General features: G+C 35.5%; 1 pseudogene; it reads left to right on the top strand.

The window, feature by feature from the left end:
- Positions 1 to 20,016, top strand: part of LOC131531074 (GTPase IMAP family member 8-like) — a 45,152-nt pseudogene extending 25,136 nt beyond the window's left edge.
- Positions 20,017 to 24,000: the final 3,984 nt, after the last annotated feature.

Below are 24,000 nucleotides of genomic sequence, written 5' to 3'. Positions count from 1 at the left end.
ATACAGCACTCTGTAAACAGCCACACCTTTCAGTAATGACCTTCTGTGACTTATTCTTTGTGGATGCAATGTTCATCTTCTGGATCATTGAAGTCAGCAGTCTTCTCCATTATTGTGGTTTCAGAAGAAGAGACAGAATTTATACTAGATGGTCATTTATTGAAACTCAAATGTAAATATTCTAATATTTTTGAGATACTGATTTTGACTTTCATGAGCTGTAATGTCTAATCATCAAATTAAAACCAAAAAACTTTTGAAATGTTTTACTTTAATAAATGAATCTAAAATATATGAAAGTTTCACTTTTAAATAAGTTACAAGAAAAAATGAATTTTTTGCATTCTAATTTATTGAGATACACCTGTACTGAATCCACTTATTGCGACTTTCTTTAGAATTAAAAAATCTTTTTAGAAGCATCACAAAACAGGAACAATGAATGAAAAATCACGGATGTTTATTTAACCCGCAACACTGACTTGAAAGACTTGGGTAAAGTTGGTTTATATTAGACATTGGACTTCAGCATTGGACATTCAGCGGACATTCACAAGCAAACATTAAAACAATACTTGCCCATTTGATCGATTGTGAAAAAAATGTAGTAGGTTGACAATGATGTGTGATTAAATTTGCAAAAATAACTTTATTGCACATATAATTAGAAAGTGAGCGGTATGTGAATTTGTGAATTAATATAAAACCAACTGTATTAAAATTCTTCAGTCAAATAGTTATTTTTCTCTGTGTTTTGTTGTTTTATTAATTAAACATATTCAATAAATAAAAATGTCATCTGTCTGTCAATTCTGTCATAGTGTTTTTTTTTATACCATCATTTACTCACTCAGTGTTTTAAACCTGAATGAGGTGCTTTTTGCTGAAATAACAGTAAAATAGTGTTAAATCAACACTGCTCAGATATTTGTCCCAGTAGATAGTGTTAAAGTAACACTGAAGCAGAGTTAAAGCTAATGAGATAATTAAGTGATTAATTAAATGATGATTGAGCATTAGTGAAACACTGCTGTTAGCAAGCAGAATCACTGAAGAAAAAGAGAAACACAAGAACTACAACTGACTTCAGCCACAGCCTTTGATAAAATCAACTGCAATTACATTAAATCTCTGAAGATCTCAAGAGGATGATTAAACAACTCCACAACATCACCAGCTTCCTTTTACTAACCAGACTGACTTTATTTCTGTCAGACATCAGCAGTAGATCTTATTGAGAATTAACAGAGGTTCAGATGTTGATGTTTTATTGGTAAAATGATACCACCATCATGGAGGTCGGTGTTTGCTGTAGTTGGACTCTTGACCCTTGACTTCTGAATAGTTTGTTTCTGCAGCTTTAACAGTGTTCAAAACATGAACATTACTGAATAGCTTGATCAGCAGATTATACTTTCTGTTAAAACATGATAATCAATGCAAAGTGGTTTATCTCTCTCTCTGTTTGGTGAACAAAATTCATCAATAACTAACAACAAAAAAAAAATTAACATGACATTTGTACTTCAACAATGAAGAGATTCAGGTTGAGCTTTTAGACATAAACACTTATCATCAGATCCTCAACAGTGGTGACAATAATTATTCATACTGCAGTGCATGATGGGAGTTTTACTATGGTGCTACCAGCATGCATTGCAGTGTAAACTTTTGATTGTCACCATTGTTGAGATTCATATCTTATTCTTGATGTCTGTGTGTGTCTCTATGACACAGTAGTTCAAAACAAAAATTTGCACATGGTTAAAATTCTTAAAAAGAAAACTGCAACATTTTTATTCTCATACTGTGACATCAGAGGATTAGTTATGCAAATGTAAGTACATAAATGGTAGAACAAAAACACATCTGGCCAGTTACAATGATTATCTCATCACAGAGAAACATCTACTATGTGCTCATGACAACTGATTTCTGCTTTAATAACATATGCATTGTTGCAGAAAATCTAACTCAGGTCAAGAGCCCAACTAAAGTAATACTGATCTCCATGATGGTGGCATTGTTTATAACAATAAAACATCAACATTTAAACCTCTGATAATTCTCAATAACTTCTGTAGTCATCTGACAGAAATAAAGTCAGTCTGGTTAGTAATGAGTGAAGCTGGTGATGTTGTTTGTGGAGTTGTTTAATCATCCTCTGCTGAGATCTTCAGAATTTAATGTCTTTTATTTCAGTTGATTTTATCACTGTGTGCAGTCAGTAGTTCTTGTGTTTCTCTTTTCTTCAGTGATTCTGCTTAACAGCAATGTTCATCACTAATGCTCAATCAGCATAGTAATCATAATTCTCATTAACTTTAACTCTGCTTCAGTGTTACTTTAACACTATTTGGAGTGGGAACAAATATACTGAAGCAGTGTTGATTTACTGGGGATTTTACTGTGTCATGATATGAAGACTGGATAACCAAACAGTTGCTGGTCCACAGTGACTTGTATAGTATTTTTTTCTTTCCTGATCAAAGTCAATGGACTGCACTGTTTAACCATTCTTCAAAATATATTCATGTGTTCAGCACATGAAATAAATTAATACAGGTTTGACACATTAAGTGAGTAAATAATGACAGAAATTAAATTTTAGGGTGAACTAACCTTAATGACAGTCGGCTGCATGTTTAGTTCTGTCCCTTTAAGACCTGCATGCATCTAATATACATGCATCCGTTTCTCTCTCAGCTGTTTACTTTCACATAACCAACTGAGTCTATATATACCATGTGTGTTTTGACAGTATTAGCACAAAAGATAATTTAGTTGGTATTCACTGTTAGACTGGGTTTACTGCTTTTTGTATTTTCACTCAGAAAAAGTGCATGTCAGACCAGCACACGAATGAAAAAGCATTTTAAAGCAGATGCAAATAATGTACTTTTGTGATTGCAAATAAGTGCAGTGTCCTTTAAAGAGTAATCACTGCTCATGTATGTATGTGGCGTTGTACAGTATATGAGGTAACAGAACAGCAGCTGATAGAATAGCCTATGCTGTGCACGATACTAACAGATATTCAGAGGCGGACAAAGTACACAACTTCCTTACTTGAGTGAAAGTACAGATACTACTGGTCAAATACTACTCCACTACAAGTGAAAGTTGTAAGACAGATTTTACTTAAGTAAAAGTACGGAAGTACATGTTTTTAAAAGTACTTAAGTATCAAAGTAAAAAGTAAATGCATTGTTTTTATGCATTGTTGTATACTTACAAAATCTTATGCCACTAATGCAACCTACTGAATACACTGATTAGCTTGTATTATCTTTGGAATTAAGAGCTTTTTTTGTTACCAAACCTATACAAATGGAACAACTGAATGAAGATAATCATCTTTATTTTTTTTATTTAACACTCCTACAACTACATTGAACTAATTTTAATACTTGTTTAAAAGTTACAAAGTTCTTTTCAAAGAGATATTGAAGTCTATGATATGGTTCATTTTAGGCAAACAAAGCAAACATTGAAAAGAAAACAAACCTTTAGTCTTGAAAACTGGAACATATCTCTCAGTATGGCCATTGTGCATTGTACAACTGATCAGTGTTCATAAATGCTAAATAAGTGAACTTCACAACATGTCTAGGGTTGGGTATTGTTTGAATTTTATCCATTGATTCTGATTCTGCTTATTGATTTCAATTTATTGATTCCCAGTTTAGATTCAAAGTTTTCATTTAGCCTACTTTTTGATCATTTGTTTGCAAAAAAATAAATAAATTCTAATATATATATATATATATACACACATATATGTTTCATGTGCAGTGTTTGACAATAAATTGTTCAGATTTATACACTTCTGACCATTTTTAGCAGCAATTTCAGTATAAGTTTATATATAGCCTATAGTAAATGACAGCGATTTTTGACAGATATATTAGCCACCATTTGTATTGCCATAGTTTAAATCACTATAGTTAATATAATGAAACTATGGTAAATTTTTGGTTACTGAAGTTTTACTACAAATAGCATATGTTACTATAATGAGATAATAGTACATTTGTGGATACTGTGATTTTACTGCAAATACCATAGTTATGGTTACTATAGTAAAAACATGGTTAATTTTCAAAGGGTTTTAATGAGTTAACACATGCCTTTTAGGCGCTTTTAGCTGTGCAGTAATGTTTACATTAGTGTCAAGATCAGGTTGCCAGATTTGAAAAAAAAATCAAAATGTCCATTCAAAGCTAAGCAACACTGCAGGCTTAGAAATGCTGTGACTTGGCAACACAGGAAGGTCCTGGCAGATCGCAGGCCGGATTTTGCAGAAAAAAAGTTCAGTGAATCTACAAATGCACACACTGTAAAACTGCTACATATAACGACTTTCTACTTGGGGACCTTTATATAAATGTAGTTGAGTAAAAATCGATATTTGTCTTTCAAATGTAGTGGAGATAAAGTCACAAGTTTCAGAAAAATAATACTCAAGTAAAGTACAGATACTCAAAAAGTGTAAACAAAAAACAATACTCAAGTAAATTTACTTCATTACTGTCCACCTCTGACATATTTCTTCAAAGCAGATTGCAGAGACATTTTATAATGCATCAAAAATGTCATATGACTTCACCAGGAGCTATTCACAAAATATTTGATCTGGCTACTAAGTTCTCAAATAGCAGTAAAAGTTTGTAGCTGAGTTTTTTAAAACCTATTCACAGAGCTGCTGAAACAAACTTTTACCAAGGAGTGAAAGTCTTAGGCCTGTCCACTGAAGCATTCTTTGAGGCTGGTGTATTTTTAAATTGTTCTCAATGAAAAATATCCATATTTAAAAGTTTATAAAGCAAAACTTACAGCTTTGTGGACCGTGACTTATTACAGTTTTGCATATTGTACACACTTTGCTGGCTCATTATGTCAAATGTCTACACACAAGCCAATCAGACATAGCACTTGAGATTAACAACTCATCTATGCCAAAATGAAACACTGCAATCAAACTTAACACTCCTTTCTAAAAATAAAATTCTTGCAACAAAACCATACAAGCACCATTTGAATTTCTTTCATACCACCAACAACACTGATGGGCTTTATATAAAACACTGCAGTCTTTGTGTTTCTATTTTATTGTCATTTCTCAGACTCATTCTTCTGTAAAACACAAAAGTAGAATTTCTGCAGTAATCAAACAAGAGTTTTTACAAAAAAAAAACATTCTTACAGAAATAAAGAAAAATAGAATCACAAATCATCAAATTTAGCAACAAAACAAAAGTAAAAACAAAACAATTACTGGATAAATTGGTATTAAAAAAACATATACTTGTTTTGTGTGTGTCATTTTTGACAAATGAGGACATAGATTTTTTATAATGACAATATGACAGGTATTACAAGGAGAAGGTGACTTTTGACATTCATTTTCAACAATATAAATCACACAGAATGGCGTGTATTGAAAATCTGAAATAACAGAAAGTCTCCTGTAATAGGTTTATGTATTTGTGAATATAGCATACAGTGTACAGTATAAACCATTACGTCATAGAGTCACTTTTCACAAAACAATTTTGTGTGTGTGGTCTCTGTATGGATTTCTGTTATCTGGCCAGAAGACCTCGTCAACATCACACATGTCTCGCGGGCAACATAAAATATCGCCTTTTGAATCCTCTGGATTGATCATTAATGTCTCCATGCCTCTTCCATTGCTTGCAGAAGAGTCTTTGTTGTGGTTGATCATATACTTTACCACCATGCAAAAAGAATTCCTCGATTGCATTTAGAAACTGTCAGATATAAAAGTGTGAAATGGTTATGGTTGTTGAACCAATCTGTAAAATGAAACTAACATTATCCCAGATGACAACAAACTGTGGTCTGTTCACAACTGCATGTAGTGCATCTAGAAATACAATGATCTGTCCTGTATTGTAGGGACCTAGAGTATAATTGATGCTCCTTGGACACTAATTGTAACACACAAGGTGATATTTCAGCTGCACAGGGACATTACAACAGCCCTTTGTCCAACTGTTCTGAAGTGCCTGGTTTGGTCAGATTGAGCCTGCCTCATCAGATGAACTCATGTGGCAGTTCGCTGGCATCAAAATCCAGAACTGTCTGCAACAGAAAATATTATAGTGTTACTGCATACAGTAACTACAGTTATATTTTCACACAAGTACTTTGGTCAGTATAGACAAACTACAAACTACAAGGCAGGTGGCAGCATAAATCATAATCACAATATATAGTATGTAAAGTAAAGTGACACATACCTCATGATCATGGTTCTGACATAATACACTGTTCCTCTCAAATGGCATTGTACAGCTGCTTCATTCTGAAGTTATGTTTCTGTAGGATGACTTTGTAAAAATGATTCACTATATTTACTCAATAATTTGTGTTAACAGGTTACAAGCAATATTATTAATTAAATTCAGCACATAAAAATTAATTGAGCACAAAAGCACATTAAGCAAAATTTAAACAAAAATATAGTTTCACTGTTAAAAAAAAAAAAAACACTATGCATGTCAGGCCAGTTTTGAAGAAACACTGCACAAAATGTGTCAATGCACATGACATCACCTTTTCACAAATTCATGTTTTTGTTGTTCACATGGAGAAATACAGGCATCGTGTTCAAAGCTTGTGTTTAGGAAATGAGTTAAAGACACCTGATGTTAACAAACAGAATCACTGAAGGAGAAATCTTAGTTTACCATTACGGTGATCAATGTTTGCTTTAGTTGGGCTCTTGACCCTTGATTCTTTAACATTAGATTTTGTTTGGTTGCTGTTACAGAGTTAAGCTTAGAAGCCAAATGAAAATGGTCTGGTGGTGTTGCTTAGTGTTTTGTCATCAGAATAAGATTTTTAACTGACCAAGCTGTCAGCAAATTATTTAAACTCAATTGTTATTTTGCGTAATTTGGGCTTTAACTAGTGCTCAAGTAGTTGCGTAATTTGGGCTTTTGCACTAAAAGCATTATTCTTATTTGAAATCATGGATAAACAACAATGAACAAAAATAACAAGGTTACCTGATCACCACTGTAATTCATGATCAGACTGTTATTTGACAGTATGAATCACCACAAAACTTCATGTCTTCAAGTCAAGTCAAGTCACCTTTATTTATATAGCGCTTTTACAATACAGATTGTGTCAAAGCACTTAACAGTATCAAATTGGAGGATAGAGTGTCAGTAATGTATAATGATAAGATTAAACACTCAATTTTCAGTTAAAGGCATTTCATTATTGAATTCAGAGATGTCATTGTCTAGCTCAGTTTAGTTTAAATAGTATCTGTGCAATCAAATCGGCGATAATCGCTAGAAATTAAGTGTCCCCAACTGAGCAAGCAAGAGGCGACAGCGGCAAGGAACCAAAACTCCCTCTGTGACAGAATGGAGAAAAAAACCTTGGGAGAAACCAGGCTCAGTCGGGGGGCCAGTTCTCCTCTGACCAGACGAAAAAATGTATATTTCTATTTTAATTTTGTTGCAATTTCTAACAATAGTAGTATTATGTAGTTAGGTATTTTATTATATTTTAGTTATTTTGTTATTTTTGGTTGATATATCTAGGGATATATCTCTGGGGTCATCTGGGTGTCCTGGTCTCCGCTGGACGATCAGGGCTGTAGACATCATCTCTTGGTGCTGATCCACCATCTGATCGGATACGGACTGAGAAACAGACTAGGAAAGAAACAGACAAATATTAGCGTAGATGCCATTCAACTGACGATGTAACGAGTACATCGTGTGTTATGGGGAGTGTTCGGTTCGGTTGAACTAATTAATGCAGCCTAACAATCCTTTAACGGCATTTGAATAATAGAAGTTGTTATGTGTAAGCCAGGCTAAAAGATGGGTCTTTAATCTAGATTTAAACTGACAGAGTGTGTCTGCCTCCCGAACAGTGTTAGGTAGACTGTTCCAGAGTTTGGGTGCTAAATAGGAATAGGATCTGCCGCCCGCAGTCGATTTTGATATTCTAGGTATTATCAAAGCGGCCAGAGTTTTGAGAACGCAGCGGACGTGGAGGACTATAATGCGATAAGAGCTCGCTCAAGTACTGAGGAGCTAAACCATTCAGGGCTTTATAAGTAATTAACAAGATTTTAAAATCTATCCGATGCTTGATAGGAGCCAGTGCAGTGTTGACAGAACCGGGCTAATATGGTCATATTTCCTGGTTCTAGTAAGGACTCTAGCTGCTGCATTTTGGACTAACTGTAGTTTGTTGATCAAGCGTGCAGAACAACCTAATAAAGCATTACAATAGTCTAACCTTGAGGTCATAAACGCATGAATTAACATTTCTGCATTTGGACGTTGAGAGCATTGGTGCAATTTAGATATGCTTTTGAGATGAAAAATGCAGTTTTACAGATGCTAGAAACATGGCTTTCAAATGACAGATTGCTATCGAACAGCACACCTAGGTTCCTGACTGATGAAGAAGAATTGACAGAGCAGCCGTCAAGTGTTAGATAATGTTCTAGGTTATTACATGTGGGGTTTTAGGTCCGATAATTAACACCTCTGTTTTTCAGAATTTAGCAGTAAAAATTATTTGTCATCCAGTTTTTATATCGACTATGCATTCCGTTAGTTTCTCAATTTGGTGTGTTTCACCGGGCCGCGAAGAAATATAGAGCTGAGTATCATCAGCATAACAGTGAAAGCTAACACCATGTCTCCTGATAATATCTCCCAAGGGTAACATATAAAGCGTGAAAAGTAACGGCCCTAGTACTGAGCCTTGAGGTACTCCATACTGCACTTGTGATCGATATGATACCTCTTCATTCACTGCTACGAACTGATGGCGGTCAGATAAGTACGATTTGAACCATGCTAAGGCACTTCCACTAATGCCAACAAAGTTTTCTAGTCTATTCAAAAGAATGTTGTGGTCAATAGTGTCGACGCAGCGCTAAGATCCAGTAGAACTAATAAAGAGATACAACCACGATCAGATGATAGAAGCAGGTCATTTGTAACTCTAATGAGAGCAGTCTCAGTACTATGATACGATCTAAATCCTGACTGGAATTCCTCACAGATATCATTTTCTCTAGGAAGGAATATAATTGTGAGGATACTACCTTTCTAGTATCTTTGACAGAAAAGGGAGATTTGAGATCGGTCTGTAATTAACTAGATCTTTGGGGTCAAGTTGTGGTTTTTAATGAGAGGCTTAATAACAGCCAATTTGAAGGTTTTGGGGACATATCCTAATGACAATGATGAATTAATAATAGCCAAAAGAGGATCTATGACTTCTGGAAGCAGCTCTTTTAGTAGTTTAGATGGAATCGGGTCTAACATACATGTTGTTGGTTTAGATGATTTAACAAGTTTATACAATTCTTCCTCTCCCACAGTAGAGAATGAATGAAATTGTTCCTCAGGGGATCTATAGTGCGCTATCTGATGCGATACTGTAGCTGACGGCTGCAAGGATACAATTTTATCTCTGATAGTATCGATCTTGGAAGTGAAGTAGTTCATAAAGTCATTACTGCTATGCTCTTGGGAAATGCCAACACCTGTTGATGCTTGATTTTCGTTAATTTAGTTACTGTATTGAATAAATACCGAGGGTTATGTTTGTTTTCTTCTAGAAGAGACGAAAAGTAATCAGATCTAGCAGTTTTTAATGCTTTTCTGTAGGATAGGGTACTTTCCGCCAAGCTAAGCGAAATACCTCTAATTTAGTTTTCCTCCAGCTGCGCTCCATTTTCCGGGCTGCTCTCTTTAGGGCGGTGTGCTCATTATACCACGGTGTTGGACTCTTATCCTTAATCTTCCTTAAGCGTAAAGGAGCAACCGCATCTAGAGTGCTAGAAAAGAGAGAGTCCATAGTTCCTGTTACATCATCAAGTTGTTCTGAGCTATTGGATATGCTGAGGAACTGAGATAAGTCAGGAAGATTATTTATAAAGCAGTCTTTTGTGGTAGAAGTGATGGTTCTACCATATTTGTAACAAGAAGTTGGCTTTACAGCTTTAGCTATATGGAATATACAGGAGACTAGATAATGATCTGAGATATCATCGCTCTGCTGTAAAATTTCAACGCCACTGACATCAATTCCATGTGACAGTATTAAATCTAGAGTATGATTTCGACAATGAGTAGGGCCTGACACGTGTTGTTTAACACCAATTGAGTTTAGAATGTCTATAAATGCTGATCCCAACAAATCTCTTTCATTATCAACATGGATATTAAAATCACCAACGATTAGGACTTTATCTGCAGTCAGTACTAACTCCGATAGAAGATCAGAAAATTCTTTAATAAAGTCTGTATGGTGCCCTGGTGGCCTGTATACAGTAGCCAGTACAAACATCACAGGGGATTTATCATTAACACTTGTTTCTTTGGATAACGTTATATGAAGCACCATTACTTGACGAATTATACTTGAAACCCTGACCTCTGAGAGATACTGAAAATATTTCTATAAATTGTAGCAACACCTCCCCCTTTACCTTTTGGACGCGGTTCATGTTTGTAACAGTAATCTTGGGGTGTAGACTCGTTTAAAGTAATGTAATCATCTTGTTTTAGCCAGGTTTCTGTCAGACAAAGCACATCTAGTTTATGGTCAGTGAACATATCATTTACAAAAGTGCTTTTGAAGAAAGGGATCTAATATTCAATAAGCCAAGCTTTATCATGTGTTTATCTGTATTATATCGTTTTTTATTTGTTGAACATCAATTAAATTGTTACTATTACTTTGGTTTGGATGTTTTCTGTATTTTCTAGTTCGGGAACAGACACAGTCTCTATAGCGTGATATCTAGATGAAAAGATTCTATGTGCTGAGAGTTAACTGCCTTTGGTGACATGAGGCGGCTAGCAAAGTATGTTTTATTTAAACATTTGCTTATCTCAGCATACAAAGTCTATCATTATGAACAAAAAGCAAAGAACCTATGTGCAAAAACAATAATAAAATAAAATAACAACAACATATTTGCATAAATAAAAATAAGTATACGAGTATGAGAAATTCCGTCTAGTGCAGCCAAACAAATTTACTCAATGAAGGACCCAAAACATCTCTCCTCCTTTCATTACCCTGAACATACTGCTGGGCAATTTCTTGTCTGTCCAGTCTGTCAAGCCTCTCTTGGTGAATATGGCACACAGCAATGCCATTGAGTCTTTTTGTGTCATGGTTGATCGCAACCAAGTTTTCAACCTCGTAATCCACTAAAACTGCGCTCTGCCTCAGCAGATGATATGGGCACCACCATCAACAATCTTACTAATGTCTCTACCTGATCAAATAGGCCCCTGACTTCAGGGGGCATTTCTCTCAAAACATGCACAGCATCTGCAGTTGTGCTGACCTTGTACTTGTTTTTAAACATGGCTAATTGGACTTTCAAGTCTTCCTCGTTCAGTTCAGGATATTTACGAACTGCTGCATTATTTGTAATGGGAGTCAGGAGGAGTTTTCCAGTTCTTTTAAAGTTTGAATGCCTGGTTGCATAAACTTCTCAGTAGTTTGTGCATCTACTGTGTCAAGGACATGGTAGAACTCTACTCTGTAAAAATCCACAGCTGATCCAGGTGTGTATGCAGGAGCCTGCCCAGAATATATCTTAGGGGCCTATGTGTGCGTGGTGGAACAATGGTCTCTAGAGACAGATTCTCACACATGTCTCCTGCCTCCTTAAAGACTGCCTCAAAGTGTTCAGTGTTTCTTTTGGATTTCAAGCTTTCTTGGACAAGAGAGACTGCAGAGAGCATGCCCTCCACTGTCTGAGTTTTTCTGGAGAGATGCATTTAGAACCTCTAGTTCACTGATCACATCTAAAGCAAGCAGAAGTCCCAGTACAACATTGCCCTGTTGCAGTCGAACACGTAAGCCCTCTGCCCGGCTTGCAGATCCAGAATTACTTGCAGCCATCTCATCCAGTGCATTTAGTACCATCCCATATTGGCGGAGAACAGCATGGATAGCAGGTGAGCGTACAGTCCACCTAGTGGGACACAAAGGCCTGATGGACAGGGCTGGCCCTTCCCCTTCAGCTACAACAATGCCTTTAAACTTGTCTTTCAGCTTACCAGACTGCCCAAAAATGTGCCAAGTTCATGTATCCAGTCAAGTGCATTTCGACGACACTGGAGGCTGAGCAAGCCTGTTGTGTAATTAAATTAACACATTGTGCTCCACAATGTATATATGGCGCTAGTGGCTGTGCTCGCTGAATAAAAGCCTGGGCACCTGAGTACTTTCCAGACATATTTGAAGCCCCATCATATGCTTGACCTCTGAGGCCAGATATTGGCAAATTCAGTCTCAACAGAACGTCCAAAATGATTCTGGCAAGGTTTTCACCTGTTGTAGAAGTTGTTTCATACAACCCTATAAAGTCTTCGTGCACCAGCAAATCAGTGTCAACATAATGTAGGCACAGTGCCTCCTGCTCAACACCAGAGATATCGCTTGTCCCATCCATAATTATCGAATACTGCAACACTGGAAGGGACCGGATCTCATCTGCAATTGTCCTGATAATCGATGAACTCATCAAATTTATACACTCATTTTGACAATCCCAAGATGTGTGCACCCCCCTCTTTCCAGATAACCACCTAGTGAATGATTGATCATCTTCAGCTTTGTATTTTAAAAGCTGGTCAAGGTTACCTTGATAAAGGCCAATCCCTGCCTCGCCAGAAACATCTCACCCCTATTATTTTTAACAGGCTAGCTCTGTTTTCTGCCTGCTGTGTACTGACTCCACTGCTCAACTGTGTACACAGTAAAATCCCCAGTGTTAAATCAACACTGCTCAGAGTGTATTGTATGAAAATGAATAAATAATTCAAAATATTATTATTTTTGGTCTGTGATTGGATCGTTATTACAGTGTTTATGATGTTTCTAGCATGTTATTCCATGGTCTGTCTGAATACTGGATTCTGATTGGCTGGCAGGTATGCAGTATAACCGTTTAATGCACCGGTAGTTACAAGTCAGTTTAATCACCGTTCCATATTAATGTGCTGCTTTAATTGACGCACACTAACCAACAAGCATCACTCGCTCGCACACGCACACACACACACACACATGGAGAGAGAGAGAGAGAGATGCAGATTGTGCTGCACACACACATAAACTTGTCAACGCTTGCCCGCGATTTTTATTACTAAAATAAAAGATAGATACTAGATCGCTACATTATATTCCCCAGCAAGGAGGTGATAAAATCGCTGTTTTTGAAGTAACGTTAATTGTTTGTAGAGAGAGACACGCAGACGCAGCAAGCAGGTACACAACTGTCAACTGTCATCTCTTTCTCTCTTTCTCAATTCAATTCAATATGTGCTTTATTGGCATGACAATTATTACAATGTATTTCCAAAAATCGCACATTTTTCTGGCTTTTCATGCTATAACAAATGTGCTCTACAAACACAGTTACAGCAGCCAGAAAAAAGCTAAGATTAAAATTTGATGGTCAAGAGCCCAACTAAAGCAAACCCTGACTGCCACAATGGTGAGGTCAAACGAAACGTTTTCAATAAAACAAATAAACTTCAGTTAATTCTCAAATTATTTTTATAGACATGACAGAAATAAAGTCAGATTGTAATGTGTGAAGCTGGTAATGCTGTTTGTGGAGTTGTTTGATCAGATCTTGAGAGATTTATTGATGTCTTGTATTTCAGTTGAGTTCATCTAAGGCTGTGGCTGAAGTCAGTTGTAGTTCTTGTTTCTCTTTCATTCAGTGATTCTGCTTGTTAACAGCAGGTGTTATCTATAAGGAGAGTAAATATTTAACTGAACTGTATTATTTTGCACAAGAGAGATCTGTTGGTTTAATTTAGTTTTGTGGATCACCGTTGCGGTGGAGAGTAGAGCCTGTGCTTCAGTCAATGATGAGCCACAAACACTGATGTTCTGCTGCTTTATTTAAAGACAGTAACTGTAGAGTTGCTGATACAGTGAGGATCTTTTTGTTAAGTGCTTTACCACATGCATGTGTGCTATAGCTGATGATAAACTGCAACGATTTGAGTTAAAGTCATGTTTTTAGTTACTTTACTATTACAAATTAGGTGTTTGCAGTTTTATATTAAGAAATGTTCCTTTTTAGTAGAATCAAATTAAATAAGTTTACCAAGTGTTTACACACCGTCATAATTTTACAGCATGCAAGAGTTTGCTGTATTTTTACAGTACAATTGTAATTATTGATTTACAGTACTCTTGCAAATTTACAGTCTTACTGGCAACCAAAATTGCCAGTAAGTTACTGTAAATTTTACAGCAATTCTACAGTTACTGTCTTTAAATAAAGCAGCAGAACATCAGTGTTTGTGGCTCATCATTGACTGAAGCACAGGCTCTACCCTCCACCGCAATGGTGACCCACAAAACTAAATTAAACTAACAGATCTCTCTTGTGCAAAATAATACAGTTCAGTTAAATATTTACTCTCCTTATAGATAACACCTGCTGTTAACAAGCAGAATCACTGAATGAAAGAGAAACAAGAACTACAACTGACTTCAGCCACAGCCTTAGATGAACTCAACTGAAATACAAGACATCAATAAATCTCTCAAGATCTGATCAAACAACTCCACAAACAGCATTACCAGCTTCACACACTACAATTTGACTTTATTTCTGTCATATGTCTATAAAAATTATTTGAGAATTAACAGAAGTTTATTTGTTTTATTGAAAACGTTTCATTTGACCTCACCATTGTGGCAGTCAGGGTTTGCTTTAGTTGGGCTCTTGACCATCACATTTTCAACTTAGTTTTTTTCTGGCTGCTGTAACTGTGTTTGTAGAGCACGTTTGTTATAACATGAAAAGCCAGGAGATTGCGTGCTTTTGATTGACTATTGATAATGATGTAATCATTATCTAGTGGCTTGATTCACTGATCTCATTCAGAGGCTGATCTTTAAAGACATGGTGTGTTTTTTTTTTATTTGTTAGTTTGGTGTTGTTTACAATTGCTATGTGACCCTGAATGAGACGACAAACTGCTACTGAAAATTTTTAAAAAGTCTTATGCACAAAACTTTTAGTACTACGGCAGCAATCAGACACACACAGACATCAAGAATCAGTGTATGAATCTCAACAACGGTGACAATCAAAAGCTTAATGTGCAATTCATGCTGGATACCAGCACAGTACAAAACTCACCCATGAATCCCAGCCTGCATTGCGGCATGAATAAATTATGCCGCTGAATTGTCCACTTATTGTCTTTAATTCTTACTATGTGCTTTTATTTTTTATTTTTTTTGTGTGTTGAGTTTTAGTAGCATGTTTTGTGATGTTCAGAGTTGATCTGTTTATTTATTTTGTTGATTGTCACCGTTGTTGAGATTCATACACTGATTCTTGATGTCTGTGTGTATCTAATTGCTGCTGTAGTACTTTTTCAGTAGCAGTTTGTCGTCTCATTAAAGGTCATATAGTAATTGTAAACAACCCACCAAAAAAAAAAGATATCCACAGATAATAATTATGATAATAACTAGATAATGATTATATCATTATCAATAGTCAATCAAAAGCACGTAATCACACATTTTCCTGGCTTTTCACGCTATAACAAATGTGCTCTACAAACACAGTTACAGCAGCCAGAAAAAAACTAAGATTAAAATTTGATGGTCAAGAGCCCAACTAAAGCAAACCCTGACCGCCACAATGGTGAGTTTTCAATAAAACAAATAAACTTCTGTTAATTCTCAAATAACTTTCATAGACATATGACAGAAATAAAGTCACATTGTAATGTGTGAAGCTGGTAGTGCTGTTTGTGGAGTTGTTTAATCAGATCTTGAGAGATTTAATGATGTCTTGTATTTCAGTTGAGTTCATCTAAGGCTGTGTCTGAAGTCAGTTGTAGTTCTTGTTTCTCTTTCATTCAGTGATTCTGCTTGTTAACAGCAGGTGTTATCTATAAGGAGAGTAAATATTTAACTGAACTGTATTATTTTGCACAAGAGAGATCTGTTGGTTTAATTTAGTTTTGTGGGTCACCGTTGTGGTGGAGAGTAGAGCCTGAGCTTCAGTCAATGATGAGCCACAAACACTGATGTTCTGTTGCTTTATTTAAAGACAGTAACTGTAGAGTTGCTGATACAGTGATGATCTCCTTGTTAAGTGCTTTACCACATTCATGTGTGCTATAGCTGATGATAAACTGCAACAATTTGAGTTAAAGTCATGTTTTTAGTAACTTTACTATTATAAATTAAGTGTTTGTAGTTTTATATTAAGAAATGTTCCTTCTTAGTAGAATCAAATGAAATAAGTTTATCAAATGTTTACACCATCACAACAATTTTACATCATGCAAGAGTTTGCTGTATTTTTTACAGTACAATTGTAATTATTGATTTACAGTACTCTTGTAAATTTACAGTCTTACTGGCAACCAAAATTGCCAGTAAGTTACTGTAAATTTTACAGCAATTTTTTACAGTGTAGATACATTTAAAAAGTAGAACAAATCAACATTTTAGAATTCCATGAGCAATTTAGAATTCAATGTTGTGTGTGTGTGTGTGTGTGTGTGTGTTTGTTTGTTTGTGTGTGTGTGTGTGTGTGTGTGTTTTTGTTTATGTATGTGTTTGTGTTTGTTTGTGTGTATGTGTTTGTTTGTTTGTTTGTTTGTGTGTGTGTGTGTGTGTGTGTGTGTTTGTGGACGCATCACTGATTTGTTGACTCCTCCCTCTTTCTGTGACAGGTATCAATGTATCTTGCTGCTAGTAGGATACAATCTTGTTTTTCCCTAATAAATATTGAAGTTGTGTTTTCTTGTTTAACATTTTGAAGTCAGGGTAAAATATTTCAAATTTGGGATAAAATGTCTTTCTAATGTGTTGATAGTTAGTGCAGCTGGTGAGGAGTGTTGTCTGTGGGTACAGTATCAGTGTGGGCAGATGCGGCTCTCTGGGCAGTCAGTGCTGGCGATATCTGCCCATCTCTATAGTCAGAGTATGGTTGCCCAGTCTGTACCTCGTCATTTGTCTTCTTCTCTCTCTCTCTCTCTCTCTCTCAATCGATCGATAATTAATTGAAATGCTATAATTCATTCAAATACATGCAAGGTTGCCGACCTCCCACCCAACGCAAAACGTCGGCAAAATAGTCTCAATCGTTTGTGCTGTAAAAATTTTTGTTTGTGCTGCTTCAGTTTTAAGATATTAAAATAATATTATTGGTCTTTTCAGGTCACCAGACCCCCAACATGCTCCAAATTCACCCAAAATAATCTTTTTTGTTTGTGCTTCATTTGTGCCGTACATTTTTTTGTTTGTGCTGCTTCAGTTTTTAGATAGGCCATTAAAATATTATTTAGTGATCATTCTGAGGTTGTAATGTATTTGGTGTTATAATGATGTTATAAAACTGTTATAATGTGCTGAGTAAAACAGTGAAAAATGCAGTGACTCAGTACTTCATGTGCAGTTAAAAAGAAACAAGTAACATGTTATTATAGCATTGATGCAAACACAAATTGAGAGAATAAAGTCCCACTTAATATCGAACTGTCGGTCAAAGGTTGGCTACAATCATTTGGAAGCATTCACTTGGGTAAAGTTATTTTATATTCGCATTCACAACATTCACATTTGTGAATAACTTTCTATATGTGCAAAGTATATGTGTCTGCCTGATTATGATGTGCGGACTGCACGTGAGACAACGAACGTGGAATGTGAAGTATATCTTTTGTGTAGCATAATTTCACACATAAAGTCAGACCATTTTATTTTTGCCTTAGATCTTGAAATCATGTTTTTATTTTTTCTTTCTAGTTATATAAGTTTAAAATACATATTTTGCCTATAATTTAACTAAGGTCTACTAAAATGTGATTCCATTTTTATTTTTTCATATCGCGATATAGTATCGATATCGCCTGGACAGTAGAAAATATGTGATATGAATTTTAGCTTGTATTACTACCGTAATACACTCAAAAAATGATTTCTAAATTTACATTTTATGTAATTCAATTGCATAACAATTTTCCATCCGTTTAGATTACATAGTTTTAACATAAACAAATCAATAAACTTAATGTGAGTCATATGCATCAGTCATACGTGAATGAAATAGGTAAGTTTTATGTAATAATTCACAGCAAAGTCTCCACACTGCTCAGTGTTCATGTGTTTCCACACTACAGAGTGTTCAAGTAGAATTGAAGCAGTGCTGGAGTTAAGGAGATAATTATGTGATGATTGATCATTAATGATGAACAGCTGCTGTTATCAAGAAGAATCACCGAAGGAAAGAGAAACACAAGAACTACAACTGACTTCAGCCACAGCTGAAGATGAAATCAACTGAAAAAAAAAGAAGACATTAAATCTCTCAAGATCTGATTAAACAGCTTCACAAACAGCATCAGATTGACTTTATTTCTGTCAGACTTCTAGAAGCTCTTATTGAGAATTAACAGAGGTTTAGATGCTTTATTGTTTTGTTTGAAATCACCATCAAAGAGACCAGTGTTTCCTTTTGTTGGGCTCTTGACCCTTGACATTTGGTGTTAATATTACGCTGGTTGCTTTAATTATGTGATCATTTAAAACACACTTAGCTTAACCAGCGAAGCCAAGTGAAAAAGAGTTGTGGGTAGATCTTGTCACTGGTCACTGACCTCATTTCAAGTCCAATTTCTGATTGTATGGATGTAGTACTGCTTTAGATTTTTTATATAGCTTCAGATGTAGTAGTCTTGTAAAATCAGATAATTTAAATAATTTACAAATCACTTTGTGCTCAAAAAGTTTTCATCTGTAGCAATTCAAAGATCACAGACATCAAGAATCAGCGTATGAATCTTAACAATGGTGACAGTCAACAAAATGCTTCATATTGCAATGCATGCTGGGTACCAGCATAGTACAAGACTCTCCCATGTATCCCAGCATGCATTGCAGCATGAATAAACAACGCAGCTGAATTGTCTGATTATTTTCTTTTATTCTTACTATTTTATTTTACGTATCCTGTTATAGTTGTGACTTTTAGTAGCTTGTTTTGTGATGTTCAGAGTTTTATCTGAATATTTTCTTGACTGTCACTATTGTTGAGATTCATACACTGATTCTTGATGTCTGTGGTCTTTGCATTGCTGCAGATGAAAACTTTATGTGCACAAGGTGATTTGTAAATTATTCAAATTATCTGATATTTACAATACTGCAAAATATGAAGCTACGAAAAAATCTAAAACAGTATAATGTCTATATAATCAGAAATTGGACTTGAAATGAGGTCAGTGACCAGTGACACGATGTTTTTTTTTAGGATGCGTGCCAGTGTTGATGTTGAGACCTGATGGATATCGTTGAAACTGGCATAGTTATTGACAATGTTAGCTTGGAGCTGATTGAGTGTTATAGCATTGTTGGCCAAAACCATGTTTACTATCTCCTCTCTTGCTGTTCTGTGAACATAGGAGGCCTTCCCCTTGTCGCTCCTGACCCTCAATCCTATGTAGAAAAAAAAAAACAGTATACAATAGTACAGTAATTTCACAGGAAAAGGTAACAGAAGTGCTGATAGTGCATAGAATACAGTACTGTAAGCAGTTACTGAAACCGTGCAAATGTTTTTGATATGATGATATTTTTACAATACCTATTTTCCAGTCAAAATGTTCTTATCACACTTGCCACTGTGTATCGGCTTAGATTTGGCTGTACTTGCAGTCCAGCCTCCCTCAGCGTCAGGCCGTGGTTGACAACGTGGTCAACCAGTGTTGCGCAGATCTCATTTGTCAGATTCGGTCCTCTTTGAGCACCTTCTTGTCTTCCTCTTCCTCTTCCTCTACCTCTACCTCTACCTCCAGCATTGCCTCCATCTCTTCCTCTTCCTCTGTTGATTCCTCCTCTGTTGATTCTTCTTCCTCCTCCTCCTCGTTCTCGTTTTCCTCCTCATCTTACTCTTTCTCTGACTCTTTCCATTGTGCTTGAAGACCGATGAACTCACCTGCTGCTTTTTATAGTGCTTATACACCTGATTGTTGTGTCTACAATTAAGCAAACAAGTGTTTGCACACCTGATGACTGTGTTGAACCAATTGGTTGGACGGTGCGGTAATTTGACAGTCAGTGCTTTGGTATTGCAAGGAAGTGACTTCATGATAGATTTTTGTGTGTAATATATGTTGTGTGTTTAGTGTTTTGCAAATCACTGTGTGTAGAGTTTTGCAACAAGTGTGAGGTTGACAATGTGCTTATAGTTGTGCAAATATGGGCTGATGTTTTGCTTCTTGAGTGTAAGGTTTTGCTAATAGTGTACTACTTTTAATTTTAGTGTGTAAGCAATCCAAAAAAAACTGTAATACGGTTTTGATATTTTAAACATAAAACTTTGAATACTGATATATGAAATTATAAAAATTACTTTAAATGTGAAATTAAAACTGCCAGTAGGTGGCAGCAAGTCACTGTTAATAAGTGAGTCATTGCGACTGAACCGAATCATTTAAACGATTTATTCATTCAGGAACAAAACAGAGACGCAAATTGAAATTATATTTGTTGGCGAAACAGAGCAAAAAACACTCAATATTGTGTCTAAAACGTAAGTGTGTTAATATTAAATTCTTCTTTATTGAACTGCTGTATAAAATCAACATCACATTTGTAATCATGTTGCTTTTTGGTGAAAAAAAAAAAACGTCAGTCTTTGCGTGATATTGATTAACTATATGAAATGATATCGATATATACATGTCTGCCCCCTTATCTTGAATTTTGTGATCATTCTTAATCTAAATGCATTTTAATAAACTGAATCATGCAGTGACACACTTGTCTAACCTACTGGACTTCCTATTGCCTCAGCTGAACTTCAGCTAACTTAATGGTAGATCTCTCGTGAGTCATGGATGTTAGCAAGACAGATTAACTATATTTTTTTCCGTTTGTCTTTGGATAATTAGCTGTAAATTCGAAGCACAGGTAGCTTAGTCTTTTGTTTATCACCACTCACCTCCACACCAAGACAAACACAACTGGAGAGGGAGGGAGGGCTTCACTTATGCGGTTCTCTGCCTGTCTGTGATGTGCATGTGTGGATCAATGTGTGCTGCGCGCGCCTGCGCCGAGACGCGGAGGGGAGAAAGGCATCGGAACTCAACACAGTCTCATTTCCTGACCCGACCTGATATTTTGATTTTTTTATTTGTTTGGCAAGGAAAGCTGTGCACAAACAGAAACACACACGCACTTATATATATATATATACACATATATTAATTTATTTACAAAAAATTTAAAAAACTCCCCAGAAAAAAGGGCACTTTCTCTCGAAGAAGAAAAAGGGCAGGTGCTCAAGCCCCCTTTTATGTCTATGTGTGCACGTGCCTGCATGGAAATGCTGATGGATTATCTCGATTGCCACTGTACAGCACAGTGACAGGAAAGATGCAGTGGAGGCTTACCTCATTAAAAAACTACTCCAGTGTGTAGCCAAAGACTCAAAATAAAACTAAAAATATAACAAAATAACTAAAAAATAAAATAAATAAATATATAATAAAATACCTAACTACATAATACTATTATTGTTAGAAATTGCAGCAATATAAAAATAGAAATATAGTACATTTATACATTTTAAAATTTTAATTAAAACATAATAATATACAAATATGAAAAATGAATAAATACATTCTAAAATAATAAATAGTATAATATATTGGAATTGAACTGCGGGTTTCGTCTGGCCAGAGGAGAACTGGCCCCCCGACTGAGCCTGGTTTCTCCCAAAGTTTTTATCTCCATTCTGTCACAGAGGGAGTTTTGGTTCCTTTGGTTCCTTGTTGATGACACTTAATTTCTAGCGATTATCGTTGATTTGATTGCACAGATACTATTTAAACTACACTGAGCTAGACAATGACATCTCTGAATTCAATAATGAAATGCCTTTAACTGAAAATTGAGTGTTTAATCTTACCATCATACATTACTAAAATGTCTAAAAATGAGTGGAAATCGCGGCCACGCCTGCACCGTTTTTTTTTTGTGTGTGGGGGGGACTAATTTTGACATTTTGACAAAGAGTCTAGGCCCAGTGAAGTTTGAGTACTTATTTAAGCAATGTTATATGCAGTGATGGGCAGTAGTGTCACTACAAGTAGTGACGCTACTAGTTTAACTACATTTCTCAGTAGCATGGCGGTAGCGTCACTGCTTTCTGAGTCAAATAGCTTTTCGGTAGTTAAGCTCTTTTTTTTTTATCAAGTAGCGCGGTAGCGTCAACAAAAGCTAACGTTACATTTTCCAAAGAAAGCCTTCTGAAACTCAAGCTCAAATCAGAAATATAACTGCTACAGATGATCACTGATCCTGGATCAGTAAGTGACGCCACAGACACTAAAGCTCATAACGCCATTGGCTCCTCAAACTGTCAGTCAAACCTCGTTATTCCTCCCGCCTCTCTCGTGAATGAAGTCTTGCTTGTTTGCAGTCTGAAGGTAAATAAAGAACTGTTGATTGAATAAGTACAGCGGTTTCTTTACTCAAAAAACACTATTTATAAAGGCTAATGGTTTTTTGTTTGTTTGTTTTTTGTTTTTGAGGAGCGGAGAAGAGTTTCTCTAGCATTTTTTGTCAAGTCACAGCCAAATAGCTCGTGCGAAGCACTGAATCTTTCATAATATGATACTTTGGCCAAATAGCTGAAAAAAAAACTGAACACCCACATAATGACAGAAAACTGGAGAAAACGGGACACAAGTCAGAAAAAATAAAAAAACCTTCGCTGGTCAAAAGCTTTGTATTTGAACTTGATTTTGGTGAAATGTTTATATTAATGACATATATCATATATTATATCTAATGACACATGCAGCGATGCAAATAAACATAGCCTATCTGTAGGCCTAAACATCTGTATGGTAACACTATCAATATGATTTCATTAAAATACATTTGTTACAGTATATATTAATCTTTGTTAATGTTAGTTAATGAAAATACAGTTGTTCATTGGTAGTTCATGTTAGTTCACAGTGCATTAACAAATGTTAACAAACAACTTTTGATTTTAATAATGTGTTAATAAATGTTGAAATTAACATTAAGATAAATGCCACAGAAGTATTGTTCATTCTTAGTTTTTTAGTTTTCAAGTAAAAGAGACAAGGGAGAGTGATTTAAGACAAGTACATTCACATTTTGAAGAATGTAATTTTACGTTCATTTCTTTCATATAAGTGAAAGACACATCAACAAAGTAACACAAAAATGTGATTTTTCCCTCCCCCTTTTTGTTTGTTTCTCTTTCTTCTTATTCATTTAATTCTCATATATTTCATCAGGCTAAAAGAGAATTAAAGGATCCCTTTTGTTCATTTGCAGTCTTGTTGTTTGTTTAATTCTAGTCAAAGAGAAGGATGAAGTAATCTCTCCATAGAGCTGGTTGAAACTAACTGAGTTTATAGAATTATTCCATGAACCCAGAGCCCTCTTCCTGAGGGCTACATATATAAATATATAAAGTTGATAAGCAGTTAAATATGTTGGTTTACACACAGAGAAAAGTGTAAGCTTTTAATAAGTCCAAGAATAAAATGATTAATTTACTTAACGTTAAAATTGATTTACAGAACTTTTTTTTGGCTGTTTTCTAACTGTTTGGACTTGAATAAAGAAAGAAAACTTGCACTTAACCTTTTCACAGGCATTTTGTTTTCATAGTTAGGCAGATATCGTGATGTATCATTATACGATTGTCTAGCAATATATAGATTATCGCAGAATCACTGTATCGTGATTAAACCGTATCGTGAGGTACCCTGTAAGTCCCACCCCTACGGTATACCTGACACCCTAGTTAGCGACAATGGCCCACAATTTACTTCAGAGGAGTTTGGACATTTTCTGAAAACAAATGGTGTAAAACATGTGCGCTCTGCACCATTCCATCCATCCACCAACGGTTTG

The sequence above is a fragment of the Onychostoma macrolepis genome, chromosome 22 (genome assembly GCF_012432095.1).
Source record: "Onychostoma macrolepis isolate SWU-2019 chromosome 22, ASM1243209v1, whole genome shotgun sequence".
NCBI classification, from domain to species: domain Eukaryota; kingdom Metazoa; phylum Chordata; class Actinopteri; order Cypriniformes; family Cyprinidae; genus Onychostoma; species Onychostoma macrolepis.
The sequence above is the reverse complement of the archived record's forward strand: the minus strand, read 5'-3'. Positions and strand labels throughout refer to the sequence as shown.